We start from the raw sequence: 14,988 nt of genomic DNA on the forward strand, positions 1-14,988 counted from the left end.
TTGAATATTATAGATACATATGTGTGTAATATGCTTATGAAGGGTACATGCAAAGGAATATTCTAATGCCCATTAAATGTACCTGAAACAATATCAGACAACTGGAAGGTTTGTGTGTGATCAGTATGATCATGGATCAATGTTACTGGTTGAGGAGCCTTATGGCCTAAGAGAAAAAGCTGTGAGTCTGGAAGTGTGTGCCCCAATGCTCTGGTAACGTCTACCAGACAGCATCAGCGGTGTGAATAGACCATAGCCTGGGTGACTGTGATCTATGATGATGTTCCATGCTTTCCTCAGGCATTGTGTATGGTAGATTCCATTCATGGAGGGGAGATGACAACTGATGACGCGCTCAGCAGACTTTATCACCCTCTGGAGGGTCTGCAGCAGAGCAGCTGCTGTACCAGGCAGTAATGCAGCCTGAGAGGATGCTTTCAAAGATGGTAAGAGTTTTTATATATGCCAAATGTCTTGAGTCTCCTCAAGAAGTATAGTTGTTTTTGGGCATTTTCCCTGCCGAGTTTGCTTGTCTGTGAGGTCATCTTTGATAAACACAACGAGAAACTTTAATTCCGAGACTCTCCACTTCAGCTCCATCAATGTGTATGCCACTTCCTGAAGTCCACAATCATCTCTTTAGACTTGCAGACACTGAGAGAGAGGTTGTTGTCCTGGCACCATGTAGCCAGGTTCTTTACCTACTCACTGTATGCGGTCACATCGTTGTTGGAGATGAGACCCAGGATGGTATAATCTGCAAATTTGAGGATGATGTTGGAGCTGTGTGTGGCCACGCAGTCATGCATGAACAGGGAGTACAGGAGGGGAATGAGTACGCAGCCCTGGTGGGCTCCAGTGCTCAGGGTCAGTGCAGAGGAGCTGAGGTTGCCCATTCTCACCACCTGGGGTCTGCCCGTCAGGATGAATTTAGTCTCTGAGTGTGTTATTCCTAAAGTAGAGCCAGGCAATTTTGAATGTCTTTTCATTAACATTATTTTTCATGATAATAAACATTTAACTATTGGAAATATTTATAGGCCTCCCTCTGCTCCCACTGATTCCAATAAGTGTATTCTGTCTACAATAATTGTTACTATTGTAATTGATAAACCCATTAAATCAATTAGAGTTAAAAGTAGGCATCTACCCTGGATTATCTCTCTTTTTACCAGACCGCGTAAGTGGAGCTGGCCTAGAAGAGTGAATGTCTCTTTATGAGCCCATCCCTGATTGACAGACTGACTGACTGTTCCCTTGTTAAATAACGTTGTGGTTAGAGATGTGGGCTCGGAACAACAGGTCCCGCGTTCGCTTCCCGTAACAGTCTAAACGCATTATGCCTGAGGTTCAAGACAGAAAAAACTTAGCTAGCTACCACTTTACATAGCTATGTAATAGGAAGCCTGAAATAAAACGGTAACTTAACAAGAAACGTTACTCAGTTTAATGCTAGTTAATAGTTTCTAACAAAATATTCAAACTTGGCGTGATGTTAATGAGGCATACTAATGCCTGGCATGTGTGCAGTTTGGTGGTGTAGTGGTTAATGACAATACCTTTCATGTGGGGGAGTTTGATCCTTGAGAGGGCAACCAAGATTAACAGTTTTTATTGCGGACCAGCTGAACTAGGCTTGTTTGGTTTCTTGTTGAAAAAAGGGATAATGCCTGGACCAAATATCGCTCTTCTAAAGATGCTAACTGATTGAGAATCCTACAGACACCTTAGGAATTGATGTAAGATGAAAACAAGGAATTCCAAATCCAACTACTTTTAAGATAGTTTTTCACAAGAGTTTAGTAACCCTCGACAGTTTTGGAATCATTTGAACCGTATTCTCAATAAAACTAATAGTAGTTCTATTAACCAGATTCAAATGAATAATTAAACTATTTCGGATTTACTTATTTCTCAGGCTTTTAATCAACATTTCACTTCTATTTGTGATTCCCATCATATTAACTCTTATAGCAGCTTTACCTATTGCCACTGTGACTCGTTCCAGGCTGAGAAAAGTTAAACAAGGTAGTGCTAACAAAAACAACCTTATTAAGATAAAGCCTTCCTCCACCTCGGTCAAAAATAAAAATAATTGTATCACTTCGCATCTCAAAATAGGACTCCTAAATATTAGATCTCTTGCTCCAAAGGCAGTTGCAGTAAATTAATTAATCTCTGATCATAAACTAGATGCTATTGGTTTATGTGAAACGTGGCTAAAGCCTAATGAATTCACAGCCTTAAATGAGGCCTCTCCTCCTGGCTATACAAGTGATCATATCCCTTGTGCGTCCCGAAAAGGAGGGGGTGTCGCTAATATTTATGACAGTAAATATAAACTTACTCTCAAACATATCACAGAGTTTCATTCTTTCGAAGTTTTACTCATGAAAGTTAACCAGGCCGATAAATCATTTTACATAGCTACTATTTATAGCCCCCCCGGGCCATACACATTGTTCCTCAATGAGTTTCCAGAATTCTTGTCTAACCTTGTAGTCATGGCAGATAGTCTTCAAATTTTTGGCGATTTCAATATTCATATGGAAAACTCCAATGATCCTCTTCAAAAAGCTTTTGAAGCCATAATTGACTCAATGGGTTTCATCCAACATGTCTCAGGTCCAACACATGGCCACAATCATACCTTAGATTTAGTCCTGTCATGAGAAATAGATATTGTAGATCTAATATTTTACCCCCAAAATCCTGGATTATCGGATCACTGTCTTATTACATTTACTGTTAAAACAAGAAATCCACTTGCCCCCCAAACAATGAGTTTCAAAAGCTCGAACTACAAATAAATTCCTTGATATTCTTACAAGTTCGCTCATTAACGACAGAGTAAATAAATCTGTAAACAATCAAATCGAGGATCTAAACTCAATACTGCGAAATACATTAGACATAGTTGCACCACTAAAAACTAAAGAAATACGCAACAAGAAACTTGCTCCCTGGTACACCGACAATACTAGAGCACTTAAGCAAGCCTCCAGAAAATTGGAGCAAAAGTGGTGCTCCACCAAGTTGGAAGTATTTAGACTAGCCTGGATAGACAGTACAGTACAATACCGAAAATCACTCAAGTCTGCTCGATCAGCTTATTTCTCAACAAAAACAATCCAAAATTTCTCTTTGATACAGTTGCAAAGTTAACAAAAAAGCAAAGCTTAGCAAGTGAAGTGGGTCTTCACTTTAGTTGTAATGAATACATGAACTACTTTGATGAAAAGATCGTCACCATTAGAAAACAAATAACTGACTCCTTAAATAGTTATGGTCCTCAAAATCTCAGTTGTCCAAAAAATTTCCTGAACCTCCCTGACCAGGTGTCAATGGGGACACTTGAATTTTTTGATACCGTATCGCTCGACACATTTACAAAATTTGTAATGAGTTCTAAACCCACAAACTCTCAGCTAGACCCGATTCCTACAAAATTACTTAAGGAGTTATTTCCTGTGCTAGGTCAGCCAATGCTGAACATAATAAATTGCTCCCTTTCCTCCGGATGCGTACCAAACTCACTAAAAATTGCGGAAATTAAGCCTTGTCTAAAAAAATCTAATCTAGATCCCGACATATTAAACAATTATAGGCCAATATCGAACCTCCCGTTCCTCTCAAAAATCTTAGAAAAATGTGTTTCCCAACAACTAAATGCCTTCCTAAAGACAAAAAACATTTATGAAATATTCCAGTCCGGTTTTAGATCCCATCTTAGTACTGAGACTGCACTCATGAAGGTAACAAATGACCTTCTAATGGCCTCAGACAAAGGTTCCGCATCCGTCCTGTTGCTTCTTGATCTTAGTGCTGCTTTTGACACTATTGATCACTCCCTTCTCTTAGAGAGACTGGAAACCAATATTGGGCTACGTGGACATGTTCTAGCCTGGTTTAAATCTTATTTATCTGAAAGATATCAGTTCGTTAGTGTGGATGGCATATCCTCTGACAAGTCAAAGGTATGCTTTGGAGTTCCTCAAGGCTCGGTTCTGGGCCCATTATTGTTCTCACTATACATGCTCCCTCTGGGCGATGTAATCCAAAATCACAATATTAACTTTCACTGTTATGCTGATGACACACAGTTTCAGTGAAGCATGGAGAAGCCCCTAAATTAGCTATTTTGGAAGCATGCGTTTCAGATATTAGGAAGTGGATGACAGAGAATTTCTTGCTTTTAAACTCAAATAAAACAGAAATGCTCCTTTTAGGACCCAAAAAACAAAGAGCGTTGTTAGCAGATCTCACTGTGAACCTCGACGGCTGCATGGTCGTATCCCAAAAAACTGTAAAAAACCTTAGCATTACCCTTGACCCTGACCTCTCCTTTGAAGAACATATAAAATATGTCTCAAGAGTTGCTTATTTTCATCTTCGAAACATCGCAAAAATTAGAAACTTTCTATCAAAAACTGATGCAGAAAAATTAATCCATGCTTTCGTTACTTCTAGATTAGATTACTGCAATGCTTTTCTCTATGGTTATCCAGACAAATTAATAAATAAACTTCAATTAGTGCTGCACACAGCTGCTAGAATCCTAACTAGAACAAAAAAATTTGAACACATTACTCCTGTCCTGGCGTCGTTACATTGGCTGCCTGTTAGGGTTAGGGCTGATTTTAAGGTTTTACTCTTAACCTATAAATCAATACATGGACTCGCTCCTACTTACCTTGCTGAAATGATCCAGCCATACATACCTACACGTAACCTTAGATCGCAAGATGCAGGCCTTTTAATTGTACCTAGAATTTCTAAACAAACAGTTGGCGGCAGGGCCTTTTCTCATAGAGCTCCACTCCTGTGGAATGATCTGCCAATTAAGGTTAGAAATGCAAACTCAGTGCAAACTTTCAAGTGTCTACTAAAAACTCATATCTACAGGACGGTTTATAATTAGGTGTAGCCTGGCCCGGAGGCGTGAAGGTGACCAGTAGGCTTGATACTGTCCACCCTTGCTGTCTTGCCAGGTGGGCTCTCGTCGCCACTGGGATGCCCTCCCTCCAATGCCTTTCGGGAGTCACTGGCTTGTTGTTGACTCTCTGTTGCGCACTTGTGCAATTGGGCTGTACGCCGCTAGCAATACTCAGCCCTCATTCAGGGGGGTTGCGGTTGGTGGGTGTCCCTTTGGTTGATGCCTGGCAATGTGGTTGGATTGATTTCCTGCCTGTTGGGCCCTGTCCGGGGCCTCCCCCGGGTAGTGCCACAGTGTCACCGGACCCCCCCGTCTCAGTTCCAAGGTGTTACGCTGCTATATTATTGTGCTGGGGGATATGAGGGATGTACTACTAACTTTTCTCAGAAGGAGATGAGGTCCTGGTCCACACCTGCGGATTAGCTGGTTTGGGGGGCCTGTTGCTGTCCCTGTCCTTTTCCACCTGGTCATACTTCTGACCTAGTCTAAAATCAAATAGACTCTGGATTTAGCCCAGAGAAATGTATTTATTATTCCAATTGGACTCTTAATATCTCACCTGGCACAGCCAGAAGAGGACTGGTCACCCCTCTGAGCCTGGGTCCTCTCTAGGTTTCTTCCTAAAATTCGACCTTCTTAGGGAGTTTTTCCTAGCCACTGAAATTCAACACTACTGTTGTTTGCTCCTTGGGGTTTAAGGCCGGGTGTCTCTGTAAAGCACTTTGTGACAACTGCTGTTGTAAAAAGGGCTTTATAAATAAATTTGATTGATTGATAGTATGGCTAGCTCTTTAACTCTAATTACTACTAATGGTACATTTACTACATTTTCCTTGAAAAAGCTTTTGCCTATGGATGTTTTTTGATGATTTTTATGCCATAGGTGAGCTACAAGAAAATAGTAGTGCTGGTCCAGATTTTCTTTTTCAAAATAAAAGCCACCATTGAACTATGTAATTTAATATAGTTAACAACATTGTCTGTACAAGATTTTAAGCCAAATTTGTGAAACTTGTGTCCACTTGTTTAGCGCCACTTATATGGAAATATGCCAGTTACTCCTTTCTTCAAAGGTGGCGATCCATCTGATGTGAATAATTATCATCCAATTTCTATCATCTGTACTATTGCTAACATTTTTGAGAAACTTATTTTCAATCAATTATCACAGAATATCAATCTGTTCAATATCCCAATCAGGTTTTAGAACATATTTTTAACTACCACACCTCTGCTAAAATTTACAAATGATGTGTTCTCATCCTTTCACAGATGTCAACTCACTGGTGCAATTTTATTAATCTTTCTAAGGCCTTTGATATGGTCGATCACTACCTTATTCTTGATAAGCTCTATTCGATTGGTTAGGATCAAAATTATCTTTTCTGGTTTAATGCCTATCTTCAAAGTAGATGTCAGTGTGTTTTTCTTTCAGGGCTCTCAGTCTGACTACTTACTTTTTGAAAAGGGTGTTCCTCAAGGTAGGACCACTACTTTTTTAAATTTTCATTAATGATTTATCTCAAATATGTTCAAAATGTTCTGTTCATCTGTCTGTCGATGATACTGTTATTTATATTTCCAACTCTTATACACTGCATCTTCAGAACTCGTTACAATTTTAACCAGGTTCAATGCTGGCTTCATAATAATAAACTTGTACTGAATAAGAAGAAGTCTTGTAGTATGGTGTTTGGAATGCAACATAGTCATCTTTATCCTTTTGATCTGCATATTGATTTGGCAAGCATGGAACATGACAATGAGTTCACCGTACTGAAATGGCCCCCACAGTCACCAGATCTCAACCCAATAGAGCATCTTTGGGATGTGGTGGAACGGGAGCTTCGTGCCCTGGATGTGCATCCCACAAATATCTATCAAGTGCAAGATGCTATCCTATCAATATGGGCCAACATTTCTAAAGAATGCTTTCAGCACCTTGTGCTTTCCCCTCCAAATAACTCAACATACAGCTATTAATGTCTAAACTGCTGGCAACAAAAGTGAGTAAAAATGTCCAAATTGGGCCCAAGTAGTCATTTTCCCTCCCCGGTCTCACAAGGTCTCAGGTGTGAATGGGGAGCAGGTATGTTAAATTTGGTGTTATCACTCTCTCACTCATATTCAGAGGTTGTCTTTGAGAAATAGGTGTATGAGTGCTGCCAGCAGAGGTTGAAGTGGTTTTCTTCTTGTCTTTTCATCTATTTTTGGAGGGACGTTCTTGGTAATGTCTTTGTTGTGCCATATTTTCTCCACTTGATGATGACTGTCTTCAATGTTCAATTATTTAGTACCCTTCTCCTTATTGATATCTTTCAACCTCTGATGCTTTGGAAGCTCTCTGTGGACCATGGCTTTTGGTCTAAGATGCAACAAAGAAAATGTCTGGAAAATCCTACTAGAACAGCTGAACTTTATTTGTGATTAATCAGAGTCACTTTAAATGATGGCAGTTGTGTCATGACTATTTAACATGAGTTGGAATGTGATTGGTTAATTCTGAACACAGCCACATCCCAGTTATAAGAGGGTCTGCACACTTATGCAACCAGGTTATTGTGAGTTTTTTATTTTTCCCCTTCAAAGATTTCAGTTTGTTTTTCAATTGAATTGTTCACATTATAGGTCACATAAATGGTGGAAAAAGTTCTGACATGATTTATCTTTGTCTCATTCTTTTACATCACAAAACACTTGCATTTTAACAGGGGTGTAGAAACTTTTTATATCCACTGTATATATATATACTGTATTAATTAGTATTATTAATTAATACTTGTTAATATATTAATTATACACAATTTGTCAATCAGTATGCTCAAATAATGAGTATTGAAATACATGCTATATTTAGTCATTAAAATGATTTTTTTTATATTTTCTCAAAATCTATACTTCATTTAAAATGGCATGAGGAATCATAATCTTTCAAAATGGTATTTCCAGAAACATGTACTTTGTATTTTGACACCAAATGTCATGCATTTACCATAAACCACATTGGTTTTATGGTGCTTTTTTTTATTTCAATGGGTTTATTCTCAACTATCTACAGTATGAATGAAACAAAAGTGATTACTATGTTGAAAGTAGAATTCATTAGTTTGAGCCACACGGTCAGTTCAACAAGTACAAAACACAAATTGGCATTCATCCAGATGTACTTCTGACTTACTGTATAGAAAGTAGTACTTTATTGCACAAAAAGAGGCCTACTACAATCCAGATGTCATCATGAACACAAATGTTAGAGGAAATGGATCACTCAGAGAAAGCCCAGCTAGCTTAACACAAATAAAGCAACAGAGTGTATTAGTTGTGATGTGTAAGCAAAGCCCAGCAAATGTTAATACATTTGAAATGTCCAGTCAGTGAAATATTTATTTCCTTTATTTGTCAGCCGTGTTCAGTTAACTAAGGCTGCTTTGGCCAAAGCTCTCTATCACCTCATTCCATCTCGGCCCTGTGGTCAGAGATTTCATGAGTGAGATGGTAATAATCATGGGTGACTGGATTCTCACCTTTTCCTGAGCACATGCAGAGAATTAAACGTTAAACTCAAAGAAATCACATTGATTGGTGGCTAGAGTGAATAGGCTTTTAATTACCAGTTGTAAATGACTCCTGGCATTACTCTAAAGCTGGTGGAATTGAAAGAAGGTCAGTGAAGGAAGAGAAAGTGACAGATGGGAAGAGTTGTGGTTAGACAGTAGAGTACTGTGTATTATACATTTCGCAGCAGCTATGAAACATTTCTGTAATAATATAGTTACATTTTAGACTACAGATGTTATGTGGTTTAAACAGTTAAAAGTTAAAACAAAGGGTTATACTTTTAATTGTTTTAGGCTGTCTAAAGAACATTTCCCCCTAAAATTGTGGTGATCAACATTCTTGAAGTAATTCAAATAGTTTTTAAAATAAAATATTAACATTGGCTTCAACAATGTCATTTTATTTAGTTACTAATCCTGCAAATTCTGCTTTGTTTTTATAGTATTAAATTTTTTTCTGTGCTGGCTAAACATATTTTCGTCAAATTAAACACATATTTTTATTAAATGATGCCTCCTAGGGCGTAGGAGAGAGTTTCATATCGGGGGGGGGGGGGGTTGCACATTTAAAATTTTTGCAAAGTGTTCTTATTAGTGTGGGGAGCCCAATGTATCTGCTTCTAATGTCGGGAGGATATTGGAAGCAGATAAATTGGTCCCCCTGAAAATAATAAGAACACTTTGCAAATATTCCCCCCTGGCTCCTACTCCCCTTGTATGCTTCCCTGAATTTGTGGGTCACTATGTCTTTAAAATGAATCCAAGCTTCAGTAGGCATGATGGTACTGTCTGCTACAGTCAAGTGAACCCATCCTAAGGGTCAGAGCTCCACTTGTTTTTTACATGCATGGTCAATCATTTATGTTTATACATGAAATGTTTTCTCTAAACTTGCTTTAAAAAACATTTCTATACAAGTGTGGTGCGGAAGAGAAGTAAAATAGAGTTTGTGGAAAAGCTTGCAAGTGCTTGATTTGGACACTAACGCAAGCTGAATCATCCTGTAGTGCTTCAACTCTAAATTTGAAAATGTACCTTGCCTGCAGAGGTGACACAAGCTTGCTTTCTGAAACATTGCAGGGGCTAAGTGAAGTCTTCTAATCAAGCCTTAGTAGAGCCTGGAGGCCAAGCAAATATTTCATGAGTAATTTAATATCCGGAACATGAGCATGGCTCACTCAGGATACTTGTCCAGAAGCAGACAGTGATCCAGGGGGCAAGCAAGGGTCAAGAGAGGAGGAAGTACAACAATTACCTTTATCTAAGCCCCGAATGTATTGTGATCCTAGTGACGCTTCTGCTCAGTAGAAATCAATATATTAAAATGTTTACAACAAATATCTGTCAATTCCAGAATAGCAAAATAGCCACAGTAAAGAAACCTCTCCAAGGACCTTTTCACCTAATTCATGAAGTCAGTTGATTAGGCGAAATGATCCAAGATTTGCACTGGGAAGGCTTTTGGTCCTTGTAATTCAATCAGTAGAAACCGACTTGAGCTTTAATTGTTTTTTATCAATGGGTTATGGAACACACTGGCCAGATAACTGTGGAGAACTGTAATCTTCCCAGGCTCTTTCTTTGCCTGTTATATCAAGTACTCCACACAGGCTTAGTTAGCCCTGACTGCAGTGCTGTGTTGAATATGTGCGTTTCTTAATAGGGTAGGGGTCAAGCATAAACTTGACAGAGAGCAGGCCTATTTTCTTCTTCTCTCCATTTCCTGCTGCTAATATGAGCTATAAATAATACTTGGTGATAAATGTAACATTTTCTTTTTTGCTTGATGTAATATGGTTCCTAATTCTACAATGAGTCTATGGACCAAAAATCTAAAATCCATGTTTAAGTTTTCTTAAAAAAACAAAAAAAACAGTTATCCACCAGTAAAGAAGGGATTCACTGTATCCACCAGTAGCAGTACCTCTGTAGATATAATGGTGGGATGTCAGCTTCTTTATTTTTAATCTTTAAGTAACATGTAGTTGATTTCAGGTCATTTTTGAGACAGATGTTTAGCTAGTATTAGCTAAAGTTACCTCAATTTTGCAAAGCTGAACCATGAATTACAGTTTTAAATAGTTGATAGACTCCTTTCAGAGTGTAAAATCAGTTAGCATCAAGTTGAAAACAGTGTAAGTTTCCATTAATTGCGTTCTGACTTAACGTGATATCAGTGCAGGTCAAGGCAGAGCATTTTAAATGGGAAAATCAAAGCCAGTACTTCAAAGATATTGAAGGATTGTGATACAGTATGCAACTCCTTTCATTACCACATAGTCTTCCCAGCAGATTTAGCTTTTGGAAAAACTAGACACTATGAGGCGGAAGTCTGAAGTGAAATAATAAGCAATAGGAATAGCTAACCCAAATTAATTATATATGACCATAGTATACTCTATCCCTAAATTGAAATAATTTTTTTCAATACATGGTAAAAAAGCTGCAGCAATGAAGTACTTAATTATGAACAATCTGTACACAACTTGTCATCATCAATTGCCTTTTAAATGTTGTTATAATATTTACTCAGACTTCAAATTTTCAATTGCCCCGTGTAAAAAATAAATGGCACTAGATGGCACTATTGAAGTGTCCAGCAACAAAGCTGAAGAGAAATGGTCCACAGTCTTCAGGGAGACTCCCAGTGATTATAGTATATTGAGGTTAGTTGGACTGACACTGTACTTTGGATTAGTCCAAACTTTCAAGAAAAATTGCTCAATTGTATGTATACAATAAAATAAATTGTATGTTGTGATTTGTTTTCATTGTTACAACTCTGTATAGACCATTTCAAGACCCTAGATAAGTGTAAAGAGGTCCATGTTTTAATGATATGTCAAAATATAGAATGTTTCTCAAAACTGTAGATCATTCTTAAAGATGAAACTGGTTCAATAAATACACAAACCAATTATTTGAAAATTGTATTGATATACACCTTTAGAATTCACTATTTATTTGTATTTAGATAATGTGTTCTATCAGGTCCAGAGTCTTCATTTTCTGTTGTATTTTCATCACATGTTAATATTGAAAATGAACACTTATGAAGCAACATAAAGGTGAATTGAGACACATATACACAAATTCCTCAAGAACTACTAAAATACATATTTTTTTGTATCAAAATGTTGAATGTGCATAAGTATTTAAGCAACATTTTGATTTGTAGTTAACATCCTGAACATGAATTACTGAAAATAAATTACTGGTTGTCACCACTATAATTTATAATTAAAAATGATAAAGACAGAAACTCTTTTTTAACAAAACGTTCAGGTTTAAATATGTACACATGGATGACTATTTCTAAACAAAATGTGTTGAACATTTTTGTCAATATGGCAAAATAAAAAGGTTAATCCGAAAAGGTTATTCCAGACTAATTTTCTTCTGACTTTTTAAAATCTTTTAATGGTGTTTATTGTTTCAACAATTTTGAATATTTATGATTCCTATATAAATGTTGCTTATCAAAACAATTGACAACAATACTACATTCTTTCAACTCAGGTGGTCTGTCTTTGAGTAGTTTGGAATACTATTGTTACATACAATCCTTGGGTTTGATGTTTACCTCTCCAAAACGTTAAACATTTTAAACATTGACATTTAATTCCTGCAATTGGATGGTAAGAATTTAGCATTTAAGAAAATGAAATGTTGCTTTTATTGCTTTTCTTATGTTTTGATCTGTATACACTATAGGAATTATGTAACTATATACCTGTTTTCTGGACTTACTGAATAGGCTAGCTACACTGCCACTATAGGAATGTTGAGTTATATATTATTTCCTGGAAAACTGATAATATGTGTCTAATCAGTCATTTGTATACTGTATCTCACATACACCCAAATATTTCCAGGATAACCCAGGAATGAACTTAGTTGCTAATATTTATTGGTAATGTAAATTATTTGTAATCTATAGCAATTTATAACATAACTGAAATATATTTTAAAAACCAATGAGGCTAGTTAGCTCATTTCATATATCAAATATATACTATTCTTATTTCTAGCAAAGTTACTGAAAGAGATTTGCATTAAGTCGCTCCTTCAGTTACACTTTAATTACGCTAACAACATATCTTTCTATCGATTATTGGGTATTACATTTCCTAAAATCAAATACTGCTAAATATGAAAGATAATATTATGACTAAGGGTTTTTCTGATGTATTATTTCCAATAGAGAATTCAACACTGAACTTCACAGTGCATTCTAATACAGTCGCTGTGAAATGAACATTGTTTACATTGTTGTGCTCACAGGGACTGTAACTCCGACATGTACAGTAGACCTGTTTATGTAGATCAACACAAGAAAAACACAAAAGCAATATTCAAATGCTACGTAAGAAGTGTCCATCAGCTCCACATTGTAAAACTGATTGGTTTACTTTTTTTACCCATCATGCTTCATTGACAGAAAAGTAGTTTGTATTACACTAACAGCTGCTACAACAATAAATTGATTTCATAAAGCTTTACTATTAAGGAAATCCCAAAATTATTTGTCTAGGTGAGTACACAAAGTGACATGAACTCAGATGTAATTTCTCTGTAAACCAATAAATGATAACAATGCTTAATTATTTTGTGAGAGAAGTTACAGCATAGAATCATCATATTCTTACAAATTAGTTTTATACTTGTATAGTAGATGTGCTAATAAGACTGTATGATCTCTCCACAGATCCAAGATTAGCTCAGGATGAATCATGGATTGTTTTCAAAACTTACTGTACATACCATTATTTTTACATAAGGTAGCCAATACTTTGCCGACAGTACAATTTGCAGTAGAAATGAAAAATACAAAGAATAAGTATTAAGTATTATACTTATTATTACTTTTCATAATTCACATTCTGATTAATAACAATAATAATAATAATAATAGGTATTACATTCTAAATTTGACTGACAAAACTATTTATATATTCGGAAAGGAAAATGCTGGAAAAATAATCTATTATAAATGTTTGTAGGTTTGCAAAAAATATATACAAACAGTACAAACCATTACTATTACTAAAGTTTGTATTATGCAAATACAACATTCAAGGTCAAAAAGTTAAATGTTATTAACTTTACTAGATTAATGTTAGTTAGTCTTGCTGTCATTGTTGGCAATTTTAAAGATGTCAGAAATTTGATTCACGCATTTAATTTGCAACTGAAAATTGTTTCAGTTGTAAATCCTCCAGTGTATCCTCCAGTGTATCTTACAGTAATGAATCCAGTAGCATTTTCTTTTGCATGCTAAAGCAAAAACTGAAATCTTTTGATTTTTTTTTCATGTGACTGGGGAAGGAAGGAAGCCCCAGCAAACACTTGATCTTTCACACTCAGTTGTCTGAATCTAGGATCTATTAAAGAATCTTTGCTCATACTGAGTCACCTACTGTGGGTGATATATTAACCTACACAATCACAAACACATACACATGCAAATACAGTCATCCAGTCATCCTTTTAAACTGAGCTGTGGGATGGGAAGGAAAATGCTCAGGGATGTCATAAGGCCAGTAGTTACTATATTACAGAGTTTTTGTGAAATTGAAACAGAAATGTGTGACATGCACAATAAATGTGTGTACTAAGAGGCATACTGATGTCTTTTGCTCTGATATCTTTTCATGTACATTCAATGTATATTGAATATTCCTTTGTATGTACCATTCATAGGCCTGTTACATTCATTAAAATTTTAAAATTGCTTCTAGTTTACATTGTTATTTATATTATTGCTATACTTGCTATATTTATTATATTCAGTACTCCCACCCATATTGTTCATATTCCCCATCCTAGTTTTTTTTTTAGTTGCTGCTAGTTTACATTGTTATGAATATTATTGTTATATTTTTGCTTTATATAGCTCTTAATTCTTACTACGTAGATGTTGTGTGCCATGTCACAAGAATTTCATTGGGCAGGATTACGCTGTGTTATATGGTGCATTTGATAAATAAACTTTGACACAATCACCACTCCAATTTGTTTTAAATCATCCATTAATTATATATTTATTTCAATCCTTTCTATTAATGTATTTATTAATCAGGTGGATGGGCTGTCACTCTTTATGAACTCAAAAAGTGAGTAACGCAATTAGTTTAGGTTCACCTGATTCTCAAGCTAGAATGGCTCCTTCGGGAGCATAGTGTTGCATTGATAATGCAACACTATGCGGCATACAACCCAATTCATAGTTAGCTAAACATGTAATGTTAATATTTTAAAATAGGTATTCAACTTTTACACAATACACATCTGCAAAAAGACAGATTCTATGACAGGTAGCCTGAGCGGCTGCCTAACAATGGACAACAACAATATTGATTTGTAGGAAACTGGCAAAATGCACACATCCTTATTTATTATTATTATTGTTATTTTAAATATAGGTTTTGTGGCATTTTAGGCTTTATTTAACAGGAAACTAGTGAAAAATAAACGTATTGCTGAAAGAGCAGT

General features: G+C 36.2%; 1 protein-coding gene across 1 annotated transcript in view; it reads right to left on the reverse strand.

The window, feature by feature from the left end:
* lactbl1b (lactamase, beta-like 1b) overlaps nucleotides 1–14,988 on the reverse strand; it is a 41,673-nt gene that overhangs the window by 22,119 nt on the left and 4,566 nt on the right. The gene's annotated exons all lie outside the window — the stretch shown is intronic.

The sequence above is a fragment of the Esox lucius genome, chromosome 17 (assembly GCF_011004845.1).
Source record: "Esox lucius isolate fEsoLuc1 chromosome 17, fEsoLuc1.pri, whole genome shotgun sequence".
Lineage (NCBI taxonomy): Eukaryota > Metazoa > Chordata > Actinopteri > Esociformes > Esocidae > Esox > Esox lucius.